We start from the raw sequence: 22,126 nt of genomic DNA on the forward strand, positions 1-22,126 counted from the left end.
CTACTGTTTCCGGGTCACAGGAGCATACAAGGTCAAACTGGTTTCGTGATATGCCAATTATATAGTCAAAAACAATTTTGTTTTCCTATAAGCTATGATTAATCATTCTAAATAGTGATTTGTGTTAAATTTGGGTTTGCCAGGCGAAATATCTCTAAAATTATTGTTAGTATTCAGTAACGAAAGATTTTTACCAGACAACCCCTGTCTGTGACATCACATCCGGTGACCTTTGCACTTACCAGAAAACAAGTTAGATCTCGCGATCTTAATTTTCGTTTCTCTTTGGTCATAATAAACTGAAAATGATAAATGAAACACTTGTAGAATGAGAAAATGCTTCAACCTTCGCCAGGGCTTATACATGTAAGTCCTGTAAGCTTTGTTCTTACCAAAATAGCAATATTTTATGTAGGGGTTGGACGAAGCGCGCCATGTTTGTTTTTAGAACGTGTAACACGGTGCAACACTGGTTTTCTGTGGGCTTGTGTCGAAAATAATGAACCATAACACTTGAAATAAAGACTCGTGAATATTGATAAATCATGTATTTTATTCGGCAATTCTCATGACATGACACGTTGGAATAAACATAATAGTGCCATTTGAATAAAATATGTGATGACTTCGAAAATACGATTTGTTTATGACGAACGTTTTAGATCTTTTTCAGAAATGTTTTTTAATTTGTCGTCGCGCTGATAATTACCGATACAAATATACGAATTTAAAGTCAGATAACTGGGAAATATCGGAAATACGAATATTGAAATCGGTTTGCGCTAATTTAACGATTTATTCAGGTTCCTTATATTCCATTTTTAAACAAGTAATCCAGGTAATTTCAGGAAAGTTTACATTATTTATGTTTGCCTTGTCATTAACCTCTGTATTTTTGAAATTATTAGGATATTTTTAGATAATAATATTCATTTTTCTATCTAGTATTAATGTGCCAAATATTTTTTTCAGTTGTCCTTTAATTAATGACACACTGACTGTTTGAAATCACCCACCCCCTTTACAACGCCTTATGCTGAAATTAATTCAGCAGGCTAAAGGTTAAATACCAAATTCATGCCCCTCAAGACAATGTAAATAAATTGTTTAGCCGGCGCTTGTTCTTTTTACAAGACACATAATTGACTCACGTATATTTAACGTTCACTTTTATTTTATTCATGATATTTAACATTTATATACATTCATTAAACTGCATTTTGTCCTGTAAATTCTCACTCACCCAGTCAGTGTTGCAAAAGCTGGATGATTGGTCCAGTTGTATGTATGTGTCTTATTTTATGTTCCATATTATGAGACACGTAAATATACTAGCTCTATAACAAATGGGACATGTACAGTCGGATGATGGATGCTGAATGTACGTCACAAACAAACAAACAAAACGCACGTAAAGATTTGTACACTGCAAATGTGATTACAAATTAAAACGTGTTAGTTTGGATAGAATCAGTAAATTCCCTGTCGTGTTCTGGGACATTCTGGTCCTTCATTTGATAGTGTGCTTCGTGGAGAGGTCCCGTCGCAAGGCAGGAGTACTGCTGTACCACACCAGGCAACAAACACACGCTTACATTTCAGCAAATTGTGTGCGTGGCGGATGCTAGCGGAATCGAAAGACACACGAAGTCACCAAAGACTTTTCTTGATCCGTCCACACAAATTTGAACACAATTTCAGTGTAACGCGCGGCTGATCGTTTTCTGACGTCATTTGTGCACATGCTTGGTAGTTGAACACACATCAACGCTGAGGTCAAGGGAAAACATCCCCAACCAACATGGGTACCATTGGGGTTCCGAGATGTCAGTTCCCATTATGTTAAAGCCTGATTACTCTCTGATATCCTGTGTTTATGGGAACAATAATTCATGCCATTAGAAAAACACAGAAAAGGTATCCCGAAAGGTCAGTGTGTTTCCAGCATCTTCATATTATAAGTCATCATTAGCGCAGTGGTACTGGCTAGAATGTAATCCAGTATAAGCACAATTAATACTTTGGTTACAAGTCTCTGTCTCGGTGTCACCCAAAGTGATATCACCGTCTTCGTTGCATTTACGTGAACTGTTTGTTGATGGACTACGTCACATAACCGACTGTCATGCATGGGCTAAGTGGAATAGACCCGTGAAGATCCGGGGTAGAATAGGTCTTCAGCAACCCATGTGCTTGCCATAAAAGGCGACTATGCTTGTCGTAAGAGGCGACTAACGGGATCAGGTGGTCAGTTTTGTTGACTTGGTTGACACATGTCATCGGTTCCCAATTGCGCAGGCCGATGCTCATGCTGTTGATCACTGGATTGTCTGGTCCAGATTCGATTATTTACAGACCGCCGCCGTATAGCTGGGATATTGCTGAGTGCGGCGTAAAACTATACTCACTCACGTACTCACTCACTAAGTGGAATAAGAAAATATATCCGTTGTATCAGATGACTTACTTTACTTCTTAGGATAAATGATGAGATTTGAGAAATTCTGAACCTTCTGGAACTAATAGTTTGTTTTGCCGATAACGTGTTGAGATACTCTGTGGCTCGTTGCTAATGCTCTAAGCACATCACAACACTAATCATAAACTTCGTACAAATACAACTCAGTGCACGGCAGTTTGAACTTTGGCATCACCTCCGTTTGTACAATTGTCGAAGAATGCAGGATTGTCGTTCCTACAACATGCACAGAAAACCAAGTGAGAATTACTTGGGACAGGAAACGGTACAAAATGGTAGTTGGAAAGGCTTTCATAGTTGTATGGATAATGGAAATTCGCCTTAGAAAATTAATCGGATCTCATGACTGTAACATATGTGTGTGCTGAGAAGAGCTAATATTAATAATTACCTTGTAATATGTGTTACATGTTCAATAGGATTTCCACTGAACATTACCTTACGTAGAAACTCTTCTTCTCACTTAATGAGACTAAATTATATTGATATATACAAGAAAGCTGTTTTCAACTGTATAGCGATGTACAACAACCCTCCCCAAACAATGAACTCAATTCAAGGCCGTTTCACTCACTATCAAGCAAACAAGAATTAGAAAGTTTGCGATTATTAACGCGAGAGAAGGTTTCTAATACTAAACTTGGAGCCCTCAAGAAACATACTTCAACATTGTTAACTCGGTATTTGTATCTCAAAGAAAAGAAATCATTTATGAGATCTGCCTTTTGGTGAGGTGAAATGGGGTTTAACGTCGCACTTAAGAATATTTCGCATACATGACGACGTGCATGAGTGTGTATGTGTGGCTGCTTGTACTAGCCCAGACTTAAGCTGTTTATATAGAGCTAACTCACTGAGATACCATGCCGCAGTTATGCATGAATACCCCACTCAGACACATTATACTGACTCCGAGCCGACCAGTACTTGTTGTACCCATTGATGCCAAGCGCCAGGCAGGGACCAACAAGTGCCATATTTTAACGTCTTTTGGTTTGACGCGGCGGGGGATCTAACACGTGACGTTCCCCTCTCCGGGCGGATTCTCTAATCACTACACCAAGGAACCGGTTTTCCCTGTAGTATACTGTTAGATGTTCTCTAAGTTTTGTTTGATGTTTAGAGCCGCATTCCACAATAGCCCAGCTATAACATTGGATGAAAATGGATTGAAAATAATCGAGTCACGGAATCTACGCAATTGGGAACCGATGGCACGTGTCAACCAAGCCAGCGAGCCTAACCTCCCGATCCCGTTAGTCGCCTCTTACGACAAGCATTGGTTACTGGAGCCAAACAGCATTGGTTACTGGAGCCGAAGTCTAACCCAGATCTTCACAGGTATCTATTCCGGATCAGTACAGAGAGATCTTGGTTATTTCTCAACGGTCCTCCCAGTACCGATATCCTGATAGCATTTGGGATACAAGAATGCACTCATCACATTTTGGATTGTTTTGTGGATGAAACAAACTTGATCAACCATAGGAGCAGCTTGTGATGTTGTGGACCAAGATGTAACGTCCATGCACAAATAAATTCTATGTAAATCAACACAAGCAGTCCATGTTTTTCTCGATTAATATAGTACTAAACTCGGACGCCTTCCAATGCTTCTTTAAAACATGCCACAGTGAAAAAAGAATATATTCTTTCTCCTGGATTTATTTATTCACCCACCTTTGTCTGAAGGAATTAAGAGGGTTGTGTTGGTTGTTTTTAAATTCATATCTTACATCTATAACTCTAAGCTAAACTTCTACATGTCAACAGCTCAGCTGTACAAAGGATGGGTATGGTTCGTAAGTAGGTTCAGACCTTTAAGCGACTCCTAAGATCTTGCACACAGAACAATCAATAACCCTCTTCACAAATATACACTCACATAATCCCGCAAACTAGGAGAAACCACTCAGCCAGAATTCAAACATTTCTTTAAATTCAAAGTTTCATGTTTCATTCATGTCTCTGCCCCTTAAACGTTGTTGCCTAGAGGAAATCGCCATCAGTTCTGAGCAAAGTGCAAGTTTGTTATACTCAACTTGGATCAAAAGGAAATATGTGTGCTTAAACTAGGAGAAACCACTCAGCCAGAATTCAAACATTTCTTTAAATTCAAAGTTTCATGTTTCATTCATGTCTCTTTTGTAAAACGAATCTTTAAGCTTTGGTGACGAGGGAACTGCTTCTGTTGCTTCTTGGTTGTATGTTCAAAGCGTTCACACTATTCAGAAAAATCATATTCCCTACCAATATTGTTTGTTCGTTTGTTTGTTGTTTAACGGCACTCTAATATGACACTGTGAAATGACCCACAGTGATGAAACTGACCAAACAAACGTGAGTTTATGATGTTTTTTTATCCTTTTTGATATGGCGCTTCCAGGAATTGCATTTCTGATGCCGAGACACCCTTGACGTTAAAGCAAAAGCTATAATAACATGTTCTGGAAACAATTGAATATGGACCAGACAATCCAGTGATTGACATCAGGCAATCTGATCAAATTTCATACCATGACATACATCAACTAAATCAGTGGGCCTGACCACCGGATCTCGTTCCTCGCCTGTTACAACAAGCATGGGTAACTGAAGACCAATTCTAACCCGGACCACAGGTGCTTGTCGTACGAGGCAACTAACGGGATCGGGTGGTCACACATTTCATTGTATCCCAATTCTTTGTACCGACGTATATAATATCAGTCACTGGCTTGTCTGATCCAGACTCGTTTATTTACATATTGCTAAGTGCGACGTTAAACAACAAACAAACAAGCTATAATAAAAGCTATCTCGGAATTGTTTTGTCGCACCACAGCTGCTGCAAGAAAATGTAACCTTCAGATCCTTAACCCAAGCAGAATAAGCTGCTAACCGCCCACACATCTTCTGCCGTGTGACCTACGAACAAAGACTTTGCTATAACAAAATGTCAATACTTCACGCTGTTTTAATGCCTTCGTGGGATCACATGTAGCACACAAAAAAACAATCCCCAGAACGTCATTATCTGATGGTAGATATTTTAACCATCACGCCTGTTACTAGAAATACCCACACACAAATCAACCATCCTGCACGTTCATCCCTTCCGTCAGCGGTGTTCTTCTTTCCGTAGACTGTCGTGGAACAACAAATACAGAAAGCAAATCCCACTAGCATAAGGGATAAGAATATACCACCATCTGATATGCAATCCTTGACATTTGAGGACGCATTAACGATACATAGCCAGATCCAAGTTTCTTCTGTAGATATCATTAAGGTAAATGTCAGGGAGTTCATGTGACAAAACTGGTATTTCAACGGATCATGAAATCGAATACTAATTCTAATATACGTTAAAACATTGTTATAACGCTTGTAACATCTCCATGCCTTCATCAACGCCGATACTACATGCTCTTACTGTTATCTTAAACAAGTAAGCGAAAAAAGGATCGATAGAAAACACCTTCATATGCTGGAATATAATGTGTTGAGAAGCATTTGAAACGTCAGCAGAGACAACCATTAAAGAGACTGTAAACATTCAGTGTCTTTACTTTGCTAATGTGTAAAAAACAGCAACCGGAAAACAAAGGTTCCCTTCAGCACGAAATACAAATACTGCTCCTTGGTATAACAAGAGTAAATATGTTTGTAGAATCAAACGTTTCTAAAACATCGCGGAAGAAGAGAATTGTTCTGGATCAATGTCATCGCAGCCGTTGTGAAACGTCACGTTTCAATTGATCCCAAATAAAGTGAACCAACCGTAAATGGGACCTTGTGATCACTTCTGGATAAACGTTGCTTTATATGGTATTTGTGTCAATAATCATTGAATGTATTAAGTTAAACATGATTGAAAAATATACTGTTGTATACTATGCGTAAGCATCATGTTTTTTAGTTTTTACTCATATTCGTGTTCTGTGGAGAATAATCATAGTCTTTCGAAATAAGTAAAATATTAATATACTGATCGAAATAGTAAGTGATTGAGTTACAACCATAAAAAGTGATAAAAAAACCGCAAGGTAAGGTAATAGTTTACATATATCATATATGAATGTGACAGGAAGTTAGTATAGATTATAGATATTATTTTTGTAATGTCTTTCAACAAGAAAATTGATCAGCCAGCGCTTTCCTAAAGAGTTTAATGTTTACGATCCCTTGACATGAAAGAAGCAGATAAGAAGCACCGCATCCGTACGGAACTTACTGAAGACAAAACCACGTTTGCGTAAGCTGCTGCATCCCTGGAGGCCACCGGGGATGCAGGATACGCTGATCTTTTGACGAACACTTGTATTACACTATTGATTTTTACATTGATTCATAAATACATTATATTGTAGTCGGAATCAAGCAAAATTCTCTCTTACTAACAAATGCTTATTATGATTGTGGGGCGGTTAGGTAGCCTAGCTATAGTGGTTGAAATGTTCGCTCGTCACGCCGATGACCCTAGTCCGGTTACCCACATGAGTGAAAAGGGTGAAGCCTATTTCTCGCTTAACCAGGGTTACACTGCTGGAAGATTGATAAAAGCCAACAAATAAACATTCGGTGGCGTGACAGCGTGGTACCAAAACCTGCGAGTTTGCGCATTACTTACTTTGTGTATATTCTGTTAATGCCATTTTTTAATTAATACAGATGTATATATGTATTGCATATTCTAACAGCAGTATGTATACAAATTATATAGTGCTTACGTTAATAAAGTTTTGAAATTAATGATTACACAGTTCAGAAAAATATACTCATTATACTATACATTGGATGGTCATAATTCTTCGAAAATTGTCAGTTATAAATTGATATTATATAACTCGAGTTCCATTTGATAAAGAATATTTATATTTCATAATACCTCTACCAGTTTCCAAGCAATATATATTTTCTCTTCACTTTCAGACAATGTCAGCAATTCAGTTATTATGCAAATGATTACATCCAACCACTCTTCCTGTTGGACCGAGCAGCCTCTTAACAATGATTCTAGAGAACAGAGGAACCATTTCTACAAGAAACCTATACAAGATACCACCTTGTGTGAATCACTCCAGATGGTCCTGTCACGTTAATCCCAGCCCATTACATCTACCATGGTACTTAAAATGATCTTGGTTTATAGTGGTTTAGTCTAGAAACTGTACAAAGGGTATATAGCTTTGGTGGGCAGTGAGTTGGTGAATAGCGTTTTGAGCCGCAACGTTGCACCAAGGACACAAGAAATCGATGTACCCAAGTGGGTCATCGATCCCGCGATATCGGCCTGGCGACTAATATACGATACCGATACTATAGCTGAATGGTTCTGATTAGAGGATGTATTTTCATATAAAGATTGATGCTTTCTTGAATTATATATATTCATTCCTAACATTGTTCAAATCCACAAGCATGGTTGTATGCCACTCTTAACAACATCCCAGAAATATCATGGCGGGGAACACCAGAAATGGGCTTCAAATTGTACCCATGTGGGGAATCGAACCCGGGTCTTCGGCGTGACGAACAAGAGCTTTAACTACCAGGATACCCAACCACCTCTGTGTGACCTCGTATCCACATGAAGTGAAGCGATACATCAACACCAAACTGTGGCATTTCTTAAGTGGACTATTTTATACAGCTTGGCCTAGATTTTCGGAGCTCCCTTGGCGCTAAGATAGTCGTAAGTTAATGTTAATGTATGGCACTTACCACTATCTTAGTGCTAAGAGAGCTTCGAAAATCTAGGCCCAGGAATGTTGAGGGTGCGGCGCATAAACACGCATCTAGCATGTGTTCAGCAGAGCAATCTTTAGGTACCAACCTTGACAAGCGCTCTTACAAATACAAACAAACAGACATATCGAATGACGTGTGTTGTGCACAACATCGTCAGCATCAGACCAACGTGTGGCTACCTGCTGCAGTAATCAAAAAGTTGCATTAAAAAGCATAAAAGATTGACCATAAAGGCCTGCATTGACAAATCGTCTTTGAGCGTTTAAAATGTCGGCTAAATGTTATGTCTTGCCATTCTGATACCAGGATGAGGCATTTGTCAGGAGGTCAAACCCAAACTGATACTGCTGGTTTGAAAGTTTGTTGTAACCGATTCACGGATTAATATTTCAGCTTGAATGAAATAAATAATTTAACTCTGTCTTCACTGCCTCAGTGTGTGTGTGTGTGTGTGTGTGTGTGTGTGTGTGTGTGTGTGTGTGTGACAACGGGAAGTCACACAATTTACTGTTAAATGTCACAATATATGGGAAAGGTTCTTCAACACTTGTAAACTTTATCCAATGATTACAATAAGATTACAATCTGCATCTAATTGGCACCTTTCAGAAAATACAAATCACCTTACTGTAACACTACTTCAATATTAACATACTATTCACATAAACACCCAAAAGTAGTTACACATAGACGACAATATTTCATAAACGTTCACTTAGCCAAAACTACCATTATTCCAGAAAAAGTTTTGCTCGTTAAGACGAGTTGCACCAACAGGTTACGTCCTGGCATCTAAACGTTCTCCATTTGCATGTCTAGTAGCCTCTGAGGTAAAATATATGTACCAATCTACCGGAATGATACGGGGACGCCTCGTCTTATTGGACTAATACATTTAATTAGTGTGGAAGTGTGGGACATGGGGTCAGTTGGCAAGGATGAAAATCAATATCAACGAAGGTCTGCAGACCTCAATGTCAGATAAAAGGTGAGGTTATTGCGAGAACCCATCCCCAGAAGTCCTGCCACCTTTGGGCTATATCCATTGAGAAACCCATCAAGCAACGTCATCAGATCACAATGGTTTCCCCAATATGAATGATCATTGGAGGACATTCTTGCTTACGATGCATCTATGTGGCGCCAGATCCTTTTTGTGTTCTATATCACCTCTTTCCTTCACATTATGAAATAACGCCCATACTATCAGGCTACTTAAATGTGGTCGATGTCATCGTTTTTCTTCAAAGCTATTTCTCATTTCCTTAAAGAGACAATTTCCTGACATGATAAGAAGGCGTATTAGGGAGCAGTGAAGAAAGCCAAAGCTTGTTTTTGATTGTACAACCCTGATGATTACAAAGATAACACCGGACACCTGTTAGAGGGAATTACTGGTGCGGCGACTGACTGGATTTATATGGGTTGTGTGTGGTTGTTGATAACAGGCCTGTAGTGTAGCAATAGAGAATGAGGTAATGAGGTGTGGTTAAGTTAGAAGTTTAAGCAGATGTTTTTTGTGAAAGCTGGATGATGGGTGAAATGTTGAGTGTTAATTACTATGAGAATGGGGAGTGTCGATTGGTGTTACAATGGGGCAGGTAGAGAGGGTATTGGAGGTTAGCCATTTCAGTGGTGTTCAGTTCGTTGCATTAAGTATTTTGCATTAGTTAAAGATTAAGCATGCTAGGATCATGTTAAGGGACATTAATCAATGTTAATCGCTTCGGTGAACCCAACGAGCTCGGGTATGCTGCTGAAAAAAACCTAAACGCACTCTTTCGGATGCACCTGGATTCGGACCCACAATCCTAAGTTGCCAAAGGGATGCAGCTCTGCATACCGAAGTGTCGCGCTTTTAAACAACTGGGCTGTCGTGGTCTTTTCATGAAATGATGTTTCTGTATCATGACTACCTTAACAGTCACCACGGTCACATGTACAGGTTAAAGGTGTCTTGCAGCTCACTAATAACGTCTGTGCCAACACCCGTTAAGGAAAAGACGCGCCTTACATGTCTAAAGTATAATTAATATATTAAGGTACTTTGGTTCACGTCACGGTTGCCTTGGTCTTGACAGCACGATCAACACCCGTGTCTATCTTTATTCCACGTTGAGGTATAGACGCAACGTGTGTGACTTAAAGTGATAGATTATGTCTCTTACTGCTTGATAAAGTGTTGTGATATGTCAGTTAGGAATCTCTTTCAACACTGATTAGATCTACAAACGTGGTAATTCGGAATATCATCGAACCATCTGACGTAACTGGGTTATTCTCATGGATGAAGTACCATCAACACAATGTCGTATTTACACTGCGTGAGAAATCGTAGGACATGCTTCATCCCGATAACTGGACTTCTTTCATTACATTGACTTAGCGGGGCCAACGTAAGAATCTTCTCAAATACCAGAGCTTGTAACTTGACCTTTAGAGTGTCTGTGCCATTCGCAATGAATAATGTCGTGGGAATAGAATGCCAACTGACATTTAACATTTAATATGGAGTCGGCAGAGCTTCATCCCCAAAGCTACCACTTGTATAGCAACGAACTGACAAACATTAAGCCTTCATAAGGGGTGGTAGGGTAGCCTAATGGTTGAATCGTTCGCTCATTACACCGAAGACCCGGGTTGGGTACAATGTGTGAAGCCCATTTCTGATGTCCCCACCGTCATGTTGCTGGGAATTTTCAAAAAGAGGCGTAAAACTATAGTCACTCGCTCACTCACTTATAAGGACGAAAATTTGGGATACAACCACGATGATTTTAAGATTTCTTTGGCACATTTTGAACATAGAGTTGACTGCCTTAGATGAACCAGCCAACCGATTCCCATATGTGTACGTTACGGTATGGATAAATAACAGGATTCCGCATTGTAATGAAGCACTGAATGATACTGGCTCTCTGCAACAAACACACAATACTCCCAGCAAATTGTAACACTGATTCTTCAAATTCCAGGCGATGAGTGTTGTACAAGCGGTCAACAGTTTCGGGCCAGCCCTCTGAGACAAATATTAGATGTTGTGATTTCTACAGAAGCTCATATAGTTGTCTGCGGTCATCCTTTAGCGTGACCAAACCTAATCACGAACTGCCCTCAGATGATGAGTTGTAGGATAGTGACCCCAAGGGGAAAACAATCCAGTATATTGCCTTCTGTTGGATATTAAAAGAGATTTGCCGTAAGGCCACAACCACAATGCAGCATGGGCCCTCTGGTTAAACACTCTGGTCTTGATTAGTCTCTCCCAGCCTACATAGTTTCTTATGTGTTCTTATTCCAATCTCATACAGCTGGTCACTATGTTTTCGGAGCATGATGTGAAGGGCATGTTAAAAACGCAATCAATACCTTCTTGATACAACTATAGCAGGCAACCGGGTTGTGATTCCAATTCACTTCAATTCTTGAACTGTCATTACATTGCTTTTTGATGGCATAAACCTTGCCATTCATCGCTTGTTGTAAAGTGCCACTCCTGCTCTGTGATTCTTCAATAAACTAACATTCAAAGGAACACTTTGGTTTCATAACCCATAACTGCTTTCCTGCTCATCAATAAATGTCAAGCAGACTCTCACTTCTCGTGGTACATGCATTGTCCTCAATCAACAACTGCACCTAAAACCGACCCTCGTCCTCGTTATGCTGTGTAGGAGTGACAACCATCAACCACTACTTTGTACACTCTCGGCAGCATCATACATCCCCGGAGTCGTTACACATTCCATGCCCATCATTCTGTTCATCCAAACACTCAATGTACAGACAATCCTGGCAGTTTGAACCAGCCTCAGTCTAAGGCCTGAAACCAAGAACTGTCAACAAAACGAATGGGTTTCTCCAAAGCCAGGCCTATGACTTCTTCACATAACAGATCGATGAGAGATTTGTACAGGTATTGAGTTCTAGAAAGTAGCATGTGAAAACAGAATATTCCTCAGCACTTGAACATTTCAATACAGACAGGGCATTTGCCAGTTTATGTTTCCCAGACATGTTGTAGTGTTAGGTTTCAATATTCCTGAAGGTCTGTATTCATCTGTACTTCTGTTTGTTGTTTATGGCCATGCTGAGCAGAATTCCAACTATATGAAGACGATCTGCAAATAATCTAGTATGCACTTGACAACCCAGTGACTGACATCATGAACAGCCATCCACACAATCTACGACCACATGTATCAACCAAATCACCGATCCTTACACCATCATTCTAAGTTTCAGTAAAGACGTACATACAAGAATACGTGCACTCAACAATCTGTACATTGAATCAAGTTACGTAGCATATAATCGGGGACTATTTCTAAATGAAAAGTGTTCAGAACATAATTAACCCGAACCAATATTTGCAGATACTGATGTACAAAATGAGTAATCGTTAATCGTATTCTTAAACATACACGCACACACACACATATCATGGTAATAATGGTATATATTCCGACAGTCATAGTACTAAGGTGTGTCAAGTGTGTGCTCTAATAGCATCCATTTCCAGGAGAAGCAGTTAAAGGTCTGGCCTATACTTGTACAGAAAGTGAATATAAACATACACATGAATATATTGGTAGTAGTTGTACACATTCAGGTTACAATAATAGTACGTTGTGTCAAGTAGGTGCCCGAAAGGCCTCCATAGACGTAGACGCTGTTAAAGGGCCGACACATACATGTACAGAAAGTGTATACTGTACACGTTAACATATTGGAAGCAATTATAGGTCGGACATATACATGTACAGAAGATTACAACCCGGTTCGTCTAATTTTTAGGCCCTGACTATACCTGGACTGTCTAACCACGCATGAGTGATTTCTCCATGGGTCAGTGTGAGCCGTGGAGTCACTGACCCGTAAAATCTGTTTGGGAGAGGCTATTGGAGATCTTGGGGGTCTCAAGATGCTTACTAATGAGATTAGATTAACTAAAGGGGTTTATCAATTAAGATATGTCCAAGTGATCTGACAATAAAGAGATTACAAGCAGTAAGTTTATTTTCAAACACTTATTGATAAGATTAATGAGTTATTCTTTTAATCAGGAAATGCAAGTTAATTAAGTAACTAAATACATTGAGAGATGAAGATTCAAAATGTCGGACTTGCAGCAACGTATAGGGAGAAAGGAGATTTTTATCAACTGGTGAGCCGAGCTAAAGCCCTTCCCTTAGTGCCCCTTGAACAAGTCGAAAATGTGTGGCTAGAGGCTATCAGTGAAAGTCCCGAGGGAGAGGACTGTGTCAAGTTTATGGACTATGTGACAACAGCATGGATTGAGGGAGCCTGGGACCAACCGACTTGGAACCACTTTGTTAATGCTGGCCACAGAACAACAACATTGAAGGTTGGCACAACAAGATCAACTCCCTCACCCCATGCCACCCGAATATATTTGATTTCATTCAGCTCACCAAGAGGGAACAGTCTACAACTGTGGTGAAACGTGCACAGAAGAGAGGAAACAGACGTGAACCATCAAGACGCCGACAGTATGTGGCAGTTGACCAAGGTCTTCGTCGTGCAAAAGACAAACTTTTAAGCAATGAAGTCTCTGTAATTGACTATACAGTCAATATATGATAAAATATATTTATGTATATTTTTGAATAATGGAATATATATGATTTGTATATATATGTGTGTGTGGTGATAAGTTGCAGATGTTTGTGCAACTAACTATAATATAAGTAAAAATATATGATAAAATATATTTCTATATATTTGTGAATGTTATGTGTGAGATATATATGCAAATAAGTACATTAAAATAATAAATGTACGATGAAATATATTTATGTTGTCTTTGTTCTTATTTTGTGGTAACACCCCTGTTAAGTTTGAAATGGACTGGTCCACATGCCTACTCCGTCTAACAAGCTTAGTCACTCAACCTGACTATGCCTGGGTCGTCTAATTGCTACTGTTTACCAATGCAGTGAAATACTGGTGCAGACTTCTAAACATGCCTGACTATAGATTACCAAAACAACGTTATTTTATGCTATTATTTTTAGACAGGGTAGGATTAAAAATATTCTTTTTCAATTTGGTTTTGGATTTGTTTGGATAAGTCAGGAAATTGGTGATCACAAAATATTTATGGAATCATTTAAACAGAGACTACATGATAATTTATTTCAATCTTGGCATTCATCTTTGGACAGTAACTGTAAATGTCTTTACTATAAGCAATTCAAATCTTTGTTAAATGTTGAGAGCTACTTGATAAATAATGATATCCCTCAATATTTAAAACTATATATGCCCGATTTCGGTGCTGTAATTTTAAACTAGCAGTTGAAACGGGCAGATACACTGATGTTGCATATAATGAAAGGCATTGCCTGTTTTGTAAATTAAATGGTATCTTCGTTGTTGAAGATGAATGGCATGTATTTTATATCTGTGATGCATATTCTCATATCAGAAATAAGTACATATCAAAATATTTTAGTAAATGTCCATCAATTATTAATTTTATATCAATATTACAGAGTAAAAATGTTAATATTATCAAGGATGTATGTCTATTTTTATACTTTGTTGACAAGAAACACAAATCTAAATGAAATATATATGTGCTCTACTTATCATCAATTTATGTACATGTATTTTGGGCCGGAGGCCTGTTACTGAAATAAAATTCTGTTCTGTTCTGTTCTGTTCTGTTTACCTGTTTTAAAAGTTAGACGAAACAGGTTGATACCGTACAGAAAGTGGATACATACACGTATATAGAACGTCATACTAGTGCATTTGGATGTTTTGTATCAAGCGAGAAGACGTCATGGGAGCACAGAAACAATGAGTTCGAAGGCATCTTCGAGCTCAATACAAAACATCCAAATGCACTAGTATGACGTTCTATATTTATATACCCTCTTATCTTTCATTAATCTGTTACATATTAAAGCAAATCATAGCGTAGCAATGTAGAACGGGCTAAATGTTCAATACGGAATCTGGGGTTCAATACGGAATTTGACCACGTAAAGTTTACATGGGTATATAATAAAGTACACGTTATTATATTGGTAATATATATATATACTGTAAGCCATTAAAAACGCAATTGGTATTTGTTGTTCTGGCCCCGGGATCATGAAAAAATCTTAAGTCTAAAATTTGCTTAGCCCCCAAAAAATCTTAAGTTTAAAATTTTTTGCTTAGCTTAAATTTTAGATAAGACTGGATCATGAAACTGTCTCAGTCAAATCTTAGCTAAGACTAAGACTAAGACAGTTACCATGGAAATTTAAGAATGATGTAATCATGTCCGGTCACTCTAAATTAATTGAGGAGAATAGTTTAGTAGCAGGCACCTGCAGAAATGTTCCAAACAAGTCAACTGACGCTTTTATCCCTGCCGCGGTGAATTTTAGTGTCTTTAAGGTTGGGATGTTTTCGAAATACACCAACTGGAACGCCTAGTGCCCTTTCTGCCATATTGCATTGGATAGTGTTTTCAAAATCACGTTTCGCGAAGGCCGGTATTGAGACGCCTATTACATCACGTATATTTCCTATTCAGCTGTTTCATGAAACTAATTTCTTTATCTACATTTAGCCTTGTTCTATATCATATCCTTGGATATAGGGTATACGGTTTTCATTCTTTCAAGGGTTTTGTTTGTTTGAATAAAATTTACATAAGAAATTGATATACTGAGTGTAGTACACCATATTTTAAACCCTTAAACAAGTATTAGAAGAACAACCGAAGGCGTAACTGCAACATGTACTTAAATAGTTCATGTATCATGTGCAATATTCGCCATTCGAACCAATATTACAGTTGCATATGAACAGGTTATGAATAGCGATTTAACTTTCATGACCCCGGGGCCAGGGGTTGTGAAATATTCTTTTTAATTTACGTCAAATTGATGCCAAACAGGTGCGTGTGTTGTTCATATTAAGATAACAAGTTAAACCGTCTAATTATGGATCTATTCAGGACATTATTTAAATGGTAAAATCAGTCATTTTAAGTTCTGTCACAAGAGTGTTAAGTTCAGACATAGAAACCGAAACCTTTTACACAATTCATGGAAATTATGTGAGATATATACTGATCAGCATACCAGTGTCGTTTTTTTCCGACGTCGCAAAATACGTAAAACAAGCAATGACGTCAACTACAATTTTGTAATCTTTTCAGTAATTTCATTATATTTGAAGATATGGCTAGTACTCAGTAAATAATGATGCAAAATCAGTCAAAATACATCTACACAAACAGGAGAATGTGTGAATTTAGGAACTAATTTACATATCGGATCGGGCCATCCAAATCGCTTTTACGTGCTTTCTCATATAGTACATTGTCATCTTTTCTTATAACTTGTGAAACTACTGAAACGTATCCGCTCACATTGGGGAACTTTGTATTGGAATACATGTAGTTTGGTTCACGGTGAACAAAACATAAGGAAAATATAGCGGCCGTATCCACAACAAATTCTCTCCAAGTGATCTGAGTTACATTGACCTAGAGTTAAGCATAGCGGAGTTATGCCCCCTTATCTTTATACGCGTATGACCTCTCTGTCGTCCTTTGACGTCATAGAAGAAAATCCATTTTTGACATTTATTGCGAGTCATTTTTAATGTTGAGCGTATAACGTTATGCATAAGCAAATAAACCCATTTCATATATACTTATGTCGTTCAGATATCAGGCTGTAATTTATTCGCTCACACTTTCTGTAAAGATGCCAAATTTTAAAAAATCGTAGCACAGTGCTTTTACCGGTGCACGATTAAAAGCGGAGAAATTTACTGTTTTTGAATGCATAGCAAAATTTTGGACATCATTTAGCAGTGTTTATTTCTCAAACCGCCGAGGTATTTGCATTTATACTTATACCAACGGATAGGAAATTTAATATTCCACATTTCTGTGTAATTTTATAGCTGAACGCAGATCCAGGACCACGCGAGCGCAAATCTCGCACAACGTTCACTTTTCAAACCTTATGAAATTGTGCGCCTGAAAAAAACCTCGGCATCAAAAAGGGCTTAAGACTGGTAGGAAGCAGTCTCAGGATTTAAGACAAAAAATGATCTCAGTCTTAACTTTTAAGACTAAAAAATGTACGTGATCCCCGATTTAAGACAATTTTTTTGACTTAAGATCAAAATGACAGACTTAAGCAAATTTTAGACTTAAGTCACTTTCAAGACCCCGGGGCCTGAAACTTACAAAAGTTCTATTGAAGTTTTTTTCCTGCGATATACAGGGATAAAAGGCTGTTATTCTGGCCCATTTCGAGTTCGAGTCCCGGAGCATTCCTCTCACATGAACTTTGATACTTTAAACTGAACCTTTGACATTTCTCGTAAACACAACCACATTCATGAAAGACGTTGTGCACATGCATTACCTGCACCCAGGCCCTCTAAAAGCACAAGGAATTGTGGAACTCAATCACTTTGAGAAAATGCCACACTTGACACAAGACCAAAGGAATCAGGTTATCGGTATGGTCAGCCAAGGTGCTTCAGATGTGATGATTGCCAGGCACTTTAATGTGCATCCATCCACTGTAAGTCGACTCAGACAACGTTTTCGGGCTACAGGAAGTGTTGCTGATCGTCCGCGACCTGGTGCACCACCTGTGATAACAGCTCGACAAAACCGCAATATCCGAGTTTCACACTTGCGAAATCGGTTCCAAACAGCTGATGATTAGGCAAGGAGGAAAGTTGGGACAAGTCAATGTCATTTCAGCGCCCAAAAGGTGCAAGGACGCCTTGCTGCCTTCAACATCCGGTGTCGTCACCCGTACCGTGGTCCAACCTTATTGCATCGCCACAGACTTGCCAGACAGCGATGGGCAGCAAATGGGGCCAATCTTGGCAACAGGACATGGCCAGATGTCATTTTTGCAGATGAATCCAGGTTTAACTTATCCTTTGCAGATGGACGTCAACAGATTTATCGACGTAAAGGAGAAAGACTTGCGCCAAACTGTGTCCTTGAACATGATCGTTTTGGAGGGGGTGGTGTCATGATCAGACCACAGACCACCAGAGGCTGCAGACCATCCAACAACTGTTTCTGAGAAATGTGTGTCTTTCAATGCCCCAAAGACTGCGAGCATGTCTTGCAGCGCACGGTGGACACACACGACATTGACTGCAAGTGACCCCTCCTTTGTGTGATGTCGTTGTTGCGTCACTGATGTTGTTGTTGACTGGATATTTTCAGATGAAATTATTCACAGATGTTCACTTAAAACATATCTGCCAGAGAGGTTTATATATGTGAAATTAGTGTGAGTAAAGAAAGTATGAATGTCAAACTGCATTTTTAATGGCTTTCAGTATATATATAAAGTGAATTTAGTGGACATTAATATATTGGTTTTGGTTGTACATATATGCAGGTAGCAATAATACTAAGGTGAGTATTGACTTGACTTGCCTCAGCATGTAGTGTCCCAGGACATGTACAACGTGACCCAGGACATACTTACTTTCGTGAAGACTTAGCAGGCTGACTCTCTAAACGTCATTCATATATATATGTACATCGTAGAATCGGAGTCCCACATCGGAGTTTGCTTTTAGGGCAGGTGTCTCATAGAAGGCATGCCTACCACTCTCGCGAACACCCGGTGATGTTCTGTAATCAATGCATATCATGTTCACCGCAAACCTGAAATGTATGATTACAGTTTTATATTCATAAGAACAGAAAGTATTACTTGTTAAAAGTGTATTCTTGTTTTTAACCACTGTATCTGTTTCCGGACAATGTCCCAATGAAATATGTTTGATTACATGGTTTTCTATTTATAAGAACAGAAAGGATTTTATCCATAGTATTACTTGTTAAAATTGCGTTCTTGTTTTCCAGCACTGTGACTGTTCCCGGACTGAACATTTCATGGAAATGACAACCATCACTCACCCCAATAATGTGCGTTGGAATCTCAGGTTATTTTTTACTTAACATTGAGCTTAAAAACGATATGAAAAGACGTTAATGTGTTAGTTTAGATGTGGTCAGAGAAACGACTCGAACACGTCACAATTTAATTCTGGACTCACAAAAGTCCAGAAACTCTCCGCACTGTGGGCACTTTCTGACAAGGGATTTGACCTAATTAAACATGCAGTTGTTATGAATATATGCCAAGGATGAAAAAATGAAAAAAAATTCTTTCGAAAACTTTAAATTTAAATTGCTCGCCCATGGGCAGGCCCATGGGCGAACAGTGGCCCATGGGCCGGCCCATCCATGGGAGGAGAATGTTTAATTTCGATCAGAATTCATGTTTTGGAGGTTGTAAATGAATGAGTGTATGTTTGTAAGCATCATGAAACAAATTTCAACTCATTTTGACTTAATTCGACTAATTTAGAGCGATATTAAAAATCTCGCCCATGGGCGAAACACATTTTGGCCCATGGGCGAGAATATTGACTTTACTCAAAATATATGTTTTTCCATGTTTTGAAGTTGTAAAGGAATGAATGTATGTTTATAAGTATCATGAAACAAAATTCAACTCATATTGACTTAATTCGACTAACTTAGAGCGATATTAAAATCTCGCCCATGGGCGAAACACATTTTGGCCCATGGGCGAGAATATTGACTTTTACTCAAAATATATGTTTTTCCATGTTTTGGAAGTTGTAAATGAATGAATGTATGTTTATAAGTATCATGAAACAAAATTCAACTCATATTGACTTAATTCGACTAACTTAGAGCGATATTATAAAATCTCGCCCATGGGCGAAACACATTTTGGCCCATTGGCGAGAATATTGACTTTTACTCAAAATATATGTTTTTCCATGTTTTGGAAGTTGTAAATGAATGAATGTGTGTTTATAAGTATCATGAAACAAAATTCAACTCATATTGACTTAATTCGACTAACTTAGATGGATATTAAAAAATCTCGCCCATGGGCGAAACACATTTTGGCCCATGGGCGAGAATAATGACTTTTATTCAAAATATGTGTTTTTCCATGTTTTGGAGGTTGTAAATGAATGAGTGTATGTTTATAAGTACCATGAAACAAAATTCAACTCATATTGACTTAATTCGACTAACTTAGAGCGATATTAAAAAATCTCGCCCATGGGCGAAACACATTTTGGCCCATGGGCGAGAATATTTACTTTTACTCAAAATATATGTTTTTCCATGTTTTGAAGTTGTAAATGAATGAATGTATGTTTATAAGTATCATGAAACAAAATTCAACTCATATTGACTTAATTCGACTAACTTAGATGGATATTAAAATCTCGCCCATGGGCGAAACACATTTTGGCCCATGGGCGAGAATAATGACTTTTATTCAAAATATGTGTTTTCCATGTTTTGGAGGTTGTAAATGAATGAGTGTATGTTTATAAGTACCATGAAACAAAATTCAACTCATATTGACTTAATTCGACTAACTTAGATGGATGTTAAAAAAATCTCGCCCATGGGCGAAAAATAGGTTGGCCCATGGGCGAGAATATTTACTTTTACTCAAAATATGTGTTTTTCCATGTTTTGGAAGTTGTAAATGAATGAATGTATGTTTATAAGTATCATGAAACAAAATTCAACTCATATTGACTTAATTCGACTAACTTAGAGCGATATTAAAAAATCTCGCCCATGGGCGAAACACATTTTGGCCCATGGGCGAGAATATTGACTTTACTCAAAATATATGTTTTTCCATGTTTTGGAAGTTGTAAATGAATGAATGTGTGTTTATAAGTATCATGAAACAAAATTCAACTCATATTGACTTAATTCGACTAACTTAGAGCGATATTAAAAAATCTCGCCCATGGGGGAACACATTTTGGCCCATGGGCGAGAATAATGACTTTTATTCAAAATATATGTTTTTCCATGTTTTGGAGGTTGTAAATGAATGAGTGTATGTTTATAAGTATCATGAAACAAAATTCAACTCATATTGACTTAATTCGACGAACTTAGAACGATATTAAAAAATCTCGCCCATGGGCGAAAAATAGGTTGGCCCATGGGCGAGAATATTTACTTTTACTCAAAATATGTGTTTTTCCATGTTTTGGAGGTTGTAAATGAATGAGTGTATGTTTATAAGCATCATGACACAAATTTCAACTCATTTTGACTTAATTCGACTAATTTAGAGCGATATTAAAAAATCTCGCCCATGGGCGAAAAACAGTTTGGCCCATGGGCGAGAATATTGACTTTTACTCAAAATATATGTTTTTCCATGTTTTGGAAGTTGCAAATGAATGAATGTATGTTTATAAGTATCATGAAACAAAATTCAACTCATTTTGACTTAATTCGACTAACTTAAAACGATATTAAAAAATCTCGCCCATGGGCGAAAAATAGGTTGGCCCATTGGCGAGAATAATTACTTTTACTCAAAATATATGTTTTCCATGTTTTGGAAGTTGTAAATGAATGAATGTATGTTTATAAGTATCATGAAACAAAATTCAACTCATATTGACTTAATTCGACTAACTTAGATGGATATTAAAAAATCTCGCCCATGGGCGAAACACATTTTGGCCCATGGGCGAGAATAATGACTTTTATTCAAAATATGTGTTTTTCCATGTTTTGGAGGTTGTAAATGAATGAGTGTATGTTTATAAGTACCATGAAACAAAATTCAACTCATATTGACTTAATTCGACTAACTTAGATGGATGTTAAAAAATCTCGCCCATGGGCGAAAAATAGGTTGGCCCATGGGCGAGAATATTTACTTTTACTCAAAATATGTGTTTTTCCATGTTTTGGAAGTTGTAAATGAATGAATGTATGTTTATAAGTATCATGAAACAAAATTCAACTCATATTGACTTAATTCGACTAACTTAGAGCGATATTAAAAAATCTCGCCC

General features: G+C 38.0%; 1 long non-coding RNA gene across 1 annotated transcript; it reads left to right on the top strand.

Moving 5' to 3' along the window:
• The first annotated feature begins 13,870 nt into the window (after window positions 1-13,870).
• On the top strand, window positions 13,871-19,555 carry LOC124269556. The gene is made up of 3 exons (XR_006896536.1): window positions 13,871-13,972; window positions 15,475-15,477; window positions 19,546-19,555. It is a non-coding gene; the product is annotated as an uncharacterized LOC124269556 (long non-coding RNA).
• The last annotated feature ends 2,571 nt before the right edge of the window (window positions 19,556-22,126 follow it).

The sequence above is a fragment of the Haliotis rubra genome, unplaced genomic scaffold (assembly GCF_003918875.1).
Source record: "Haliotis rubra isolate DU_JTF1 unplaced genomic scaffold, ASM391887v1 Scf1015, whole genome shotgun sequence".
Taxonomy (NCBI): Eukaryota; Metazoa; Mollusca; class Gastropoda; order Lepetellida; family Haliotidae; genus Haliotis; species Haliotis rubra.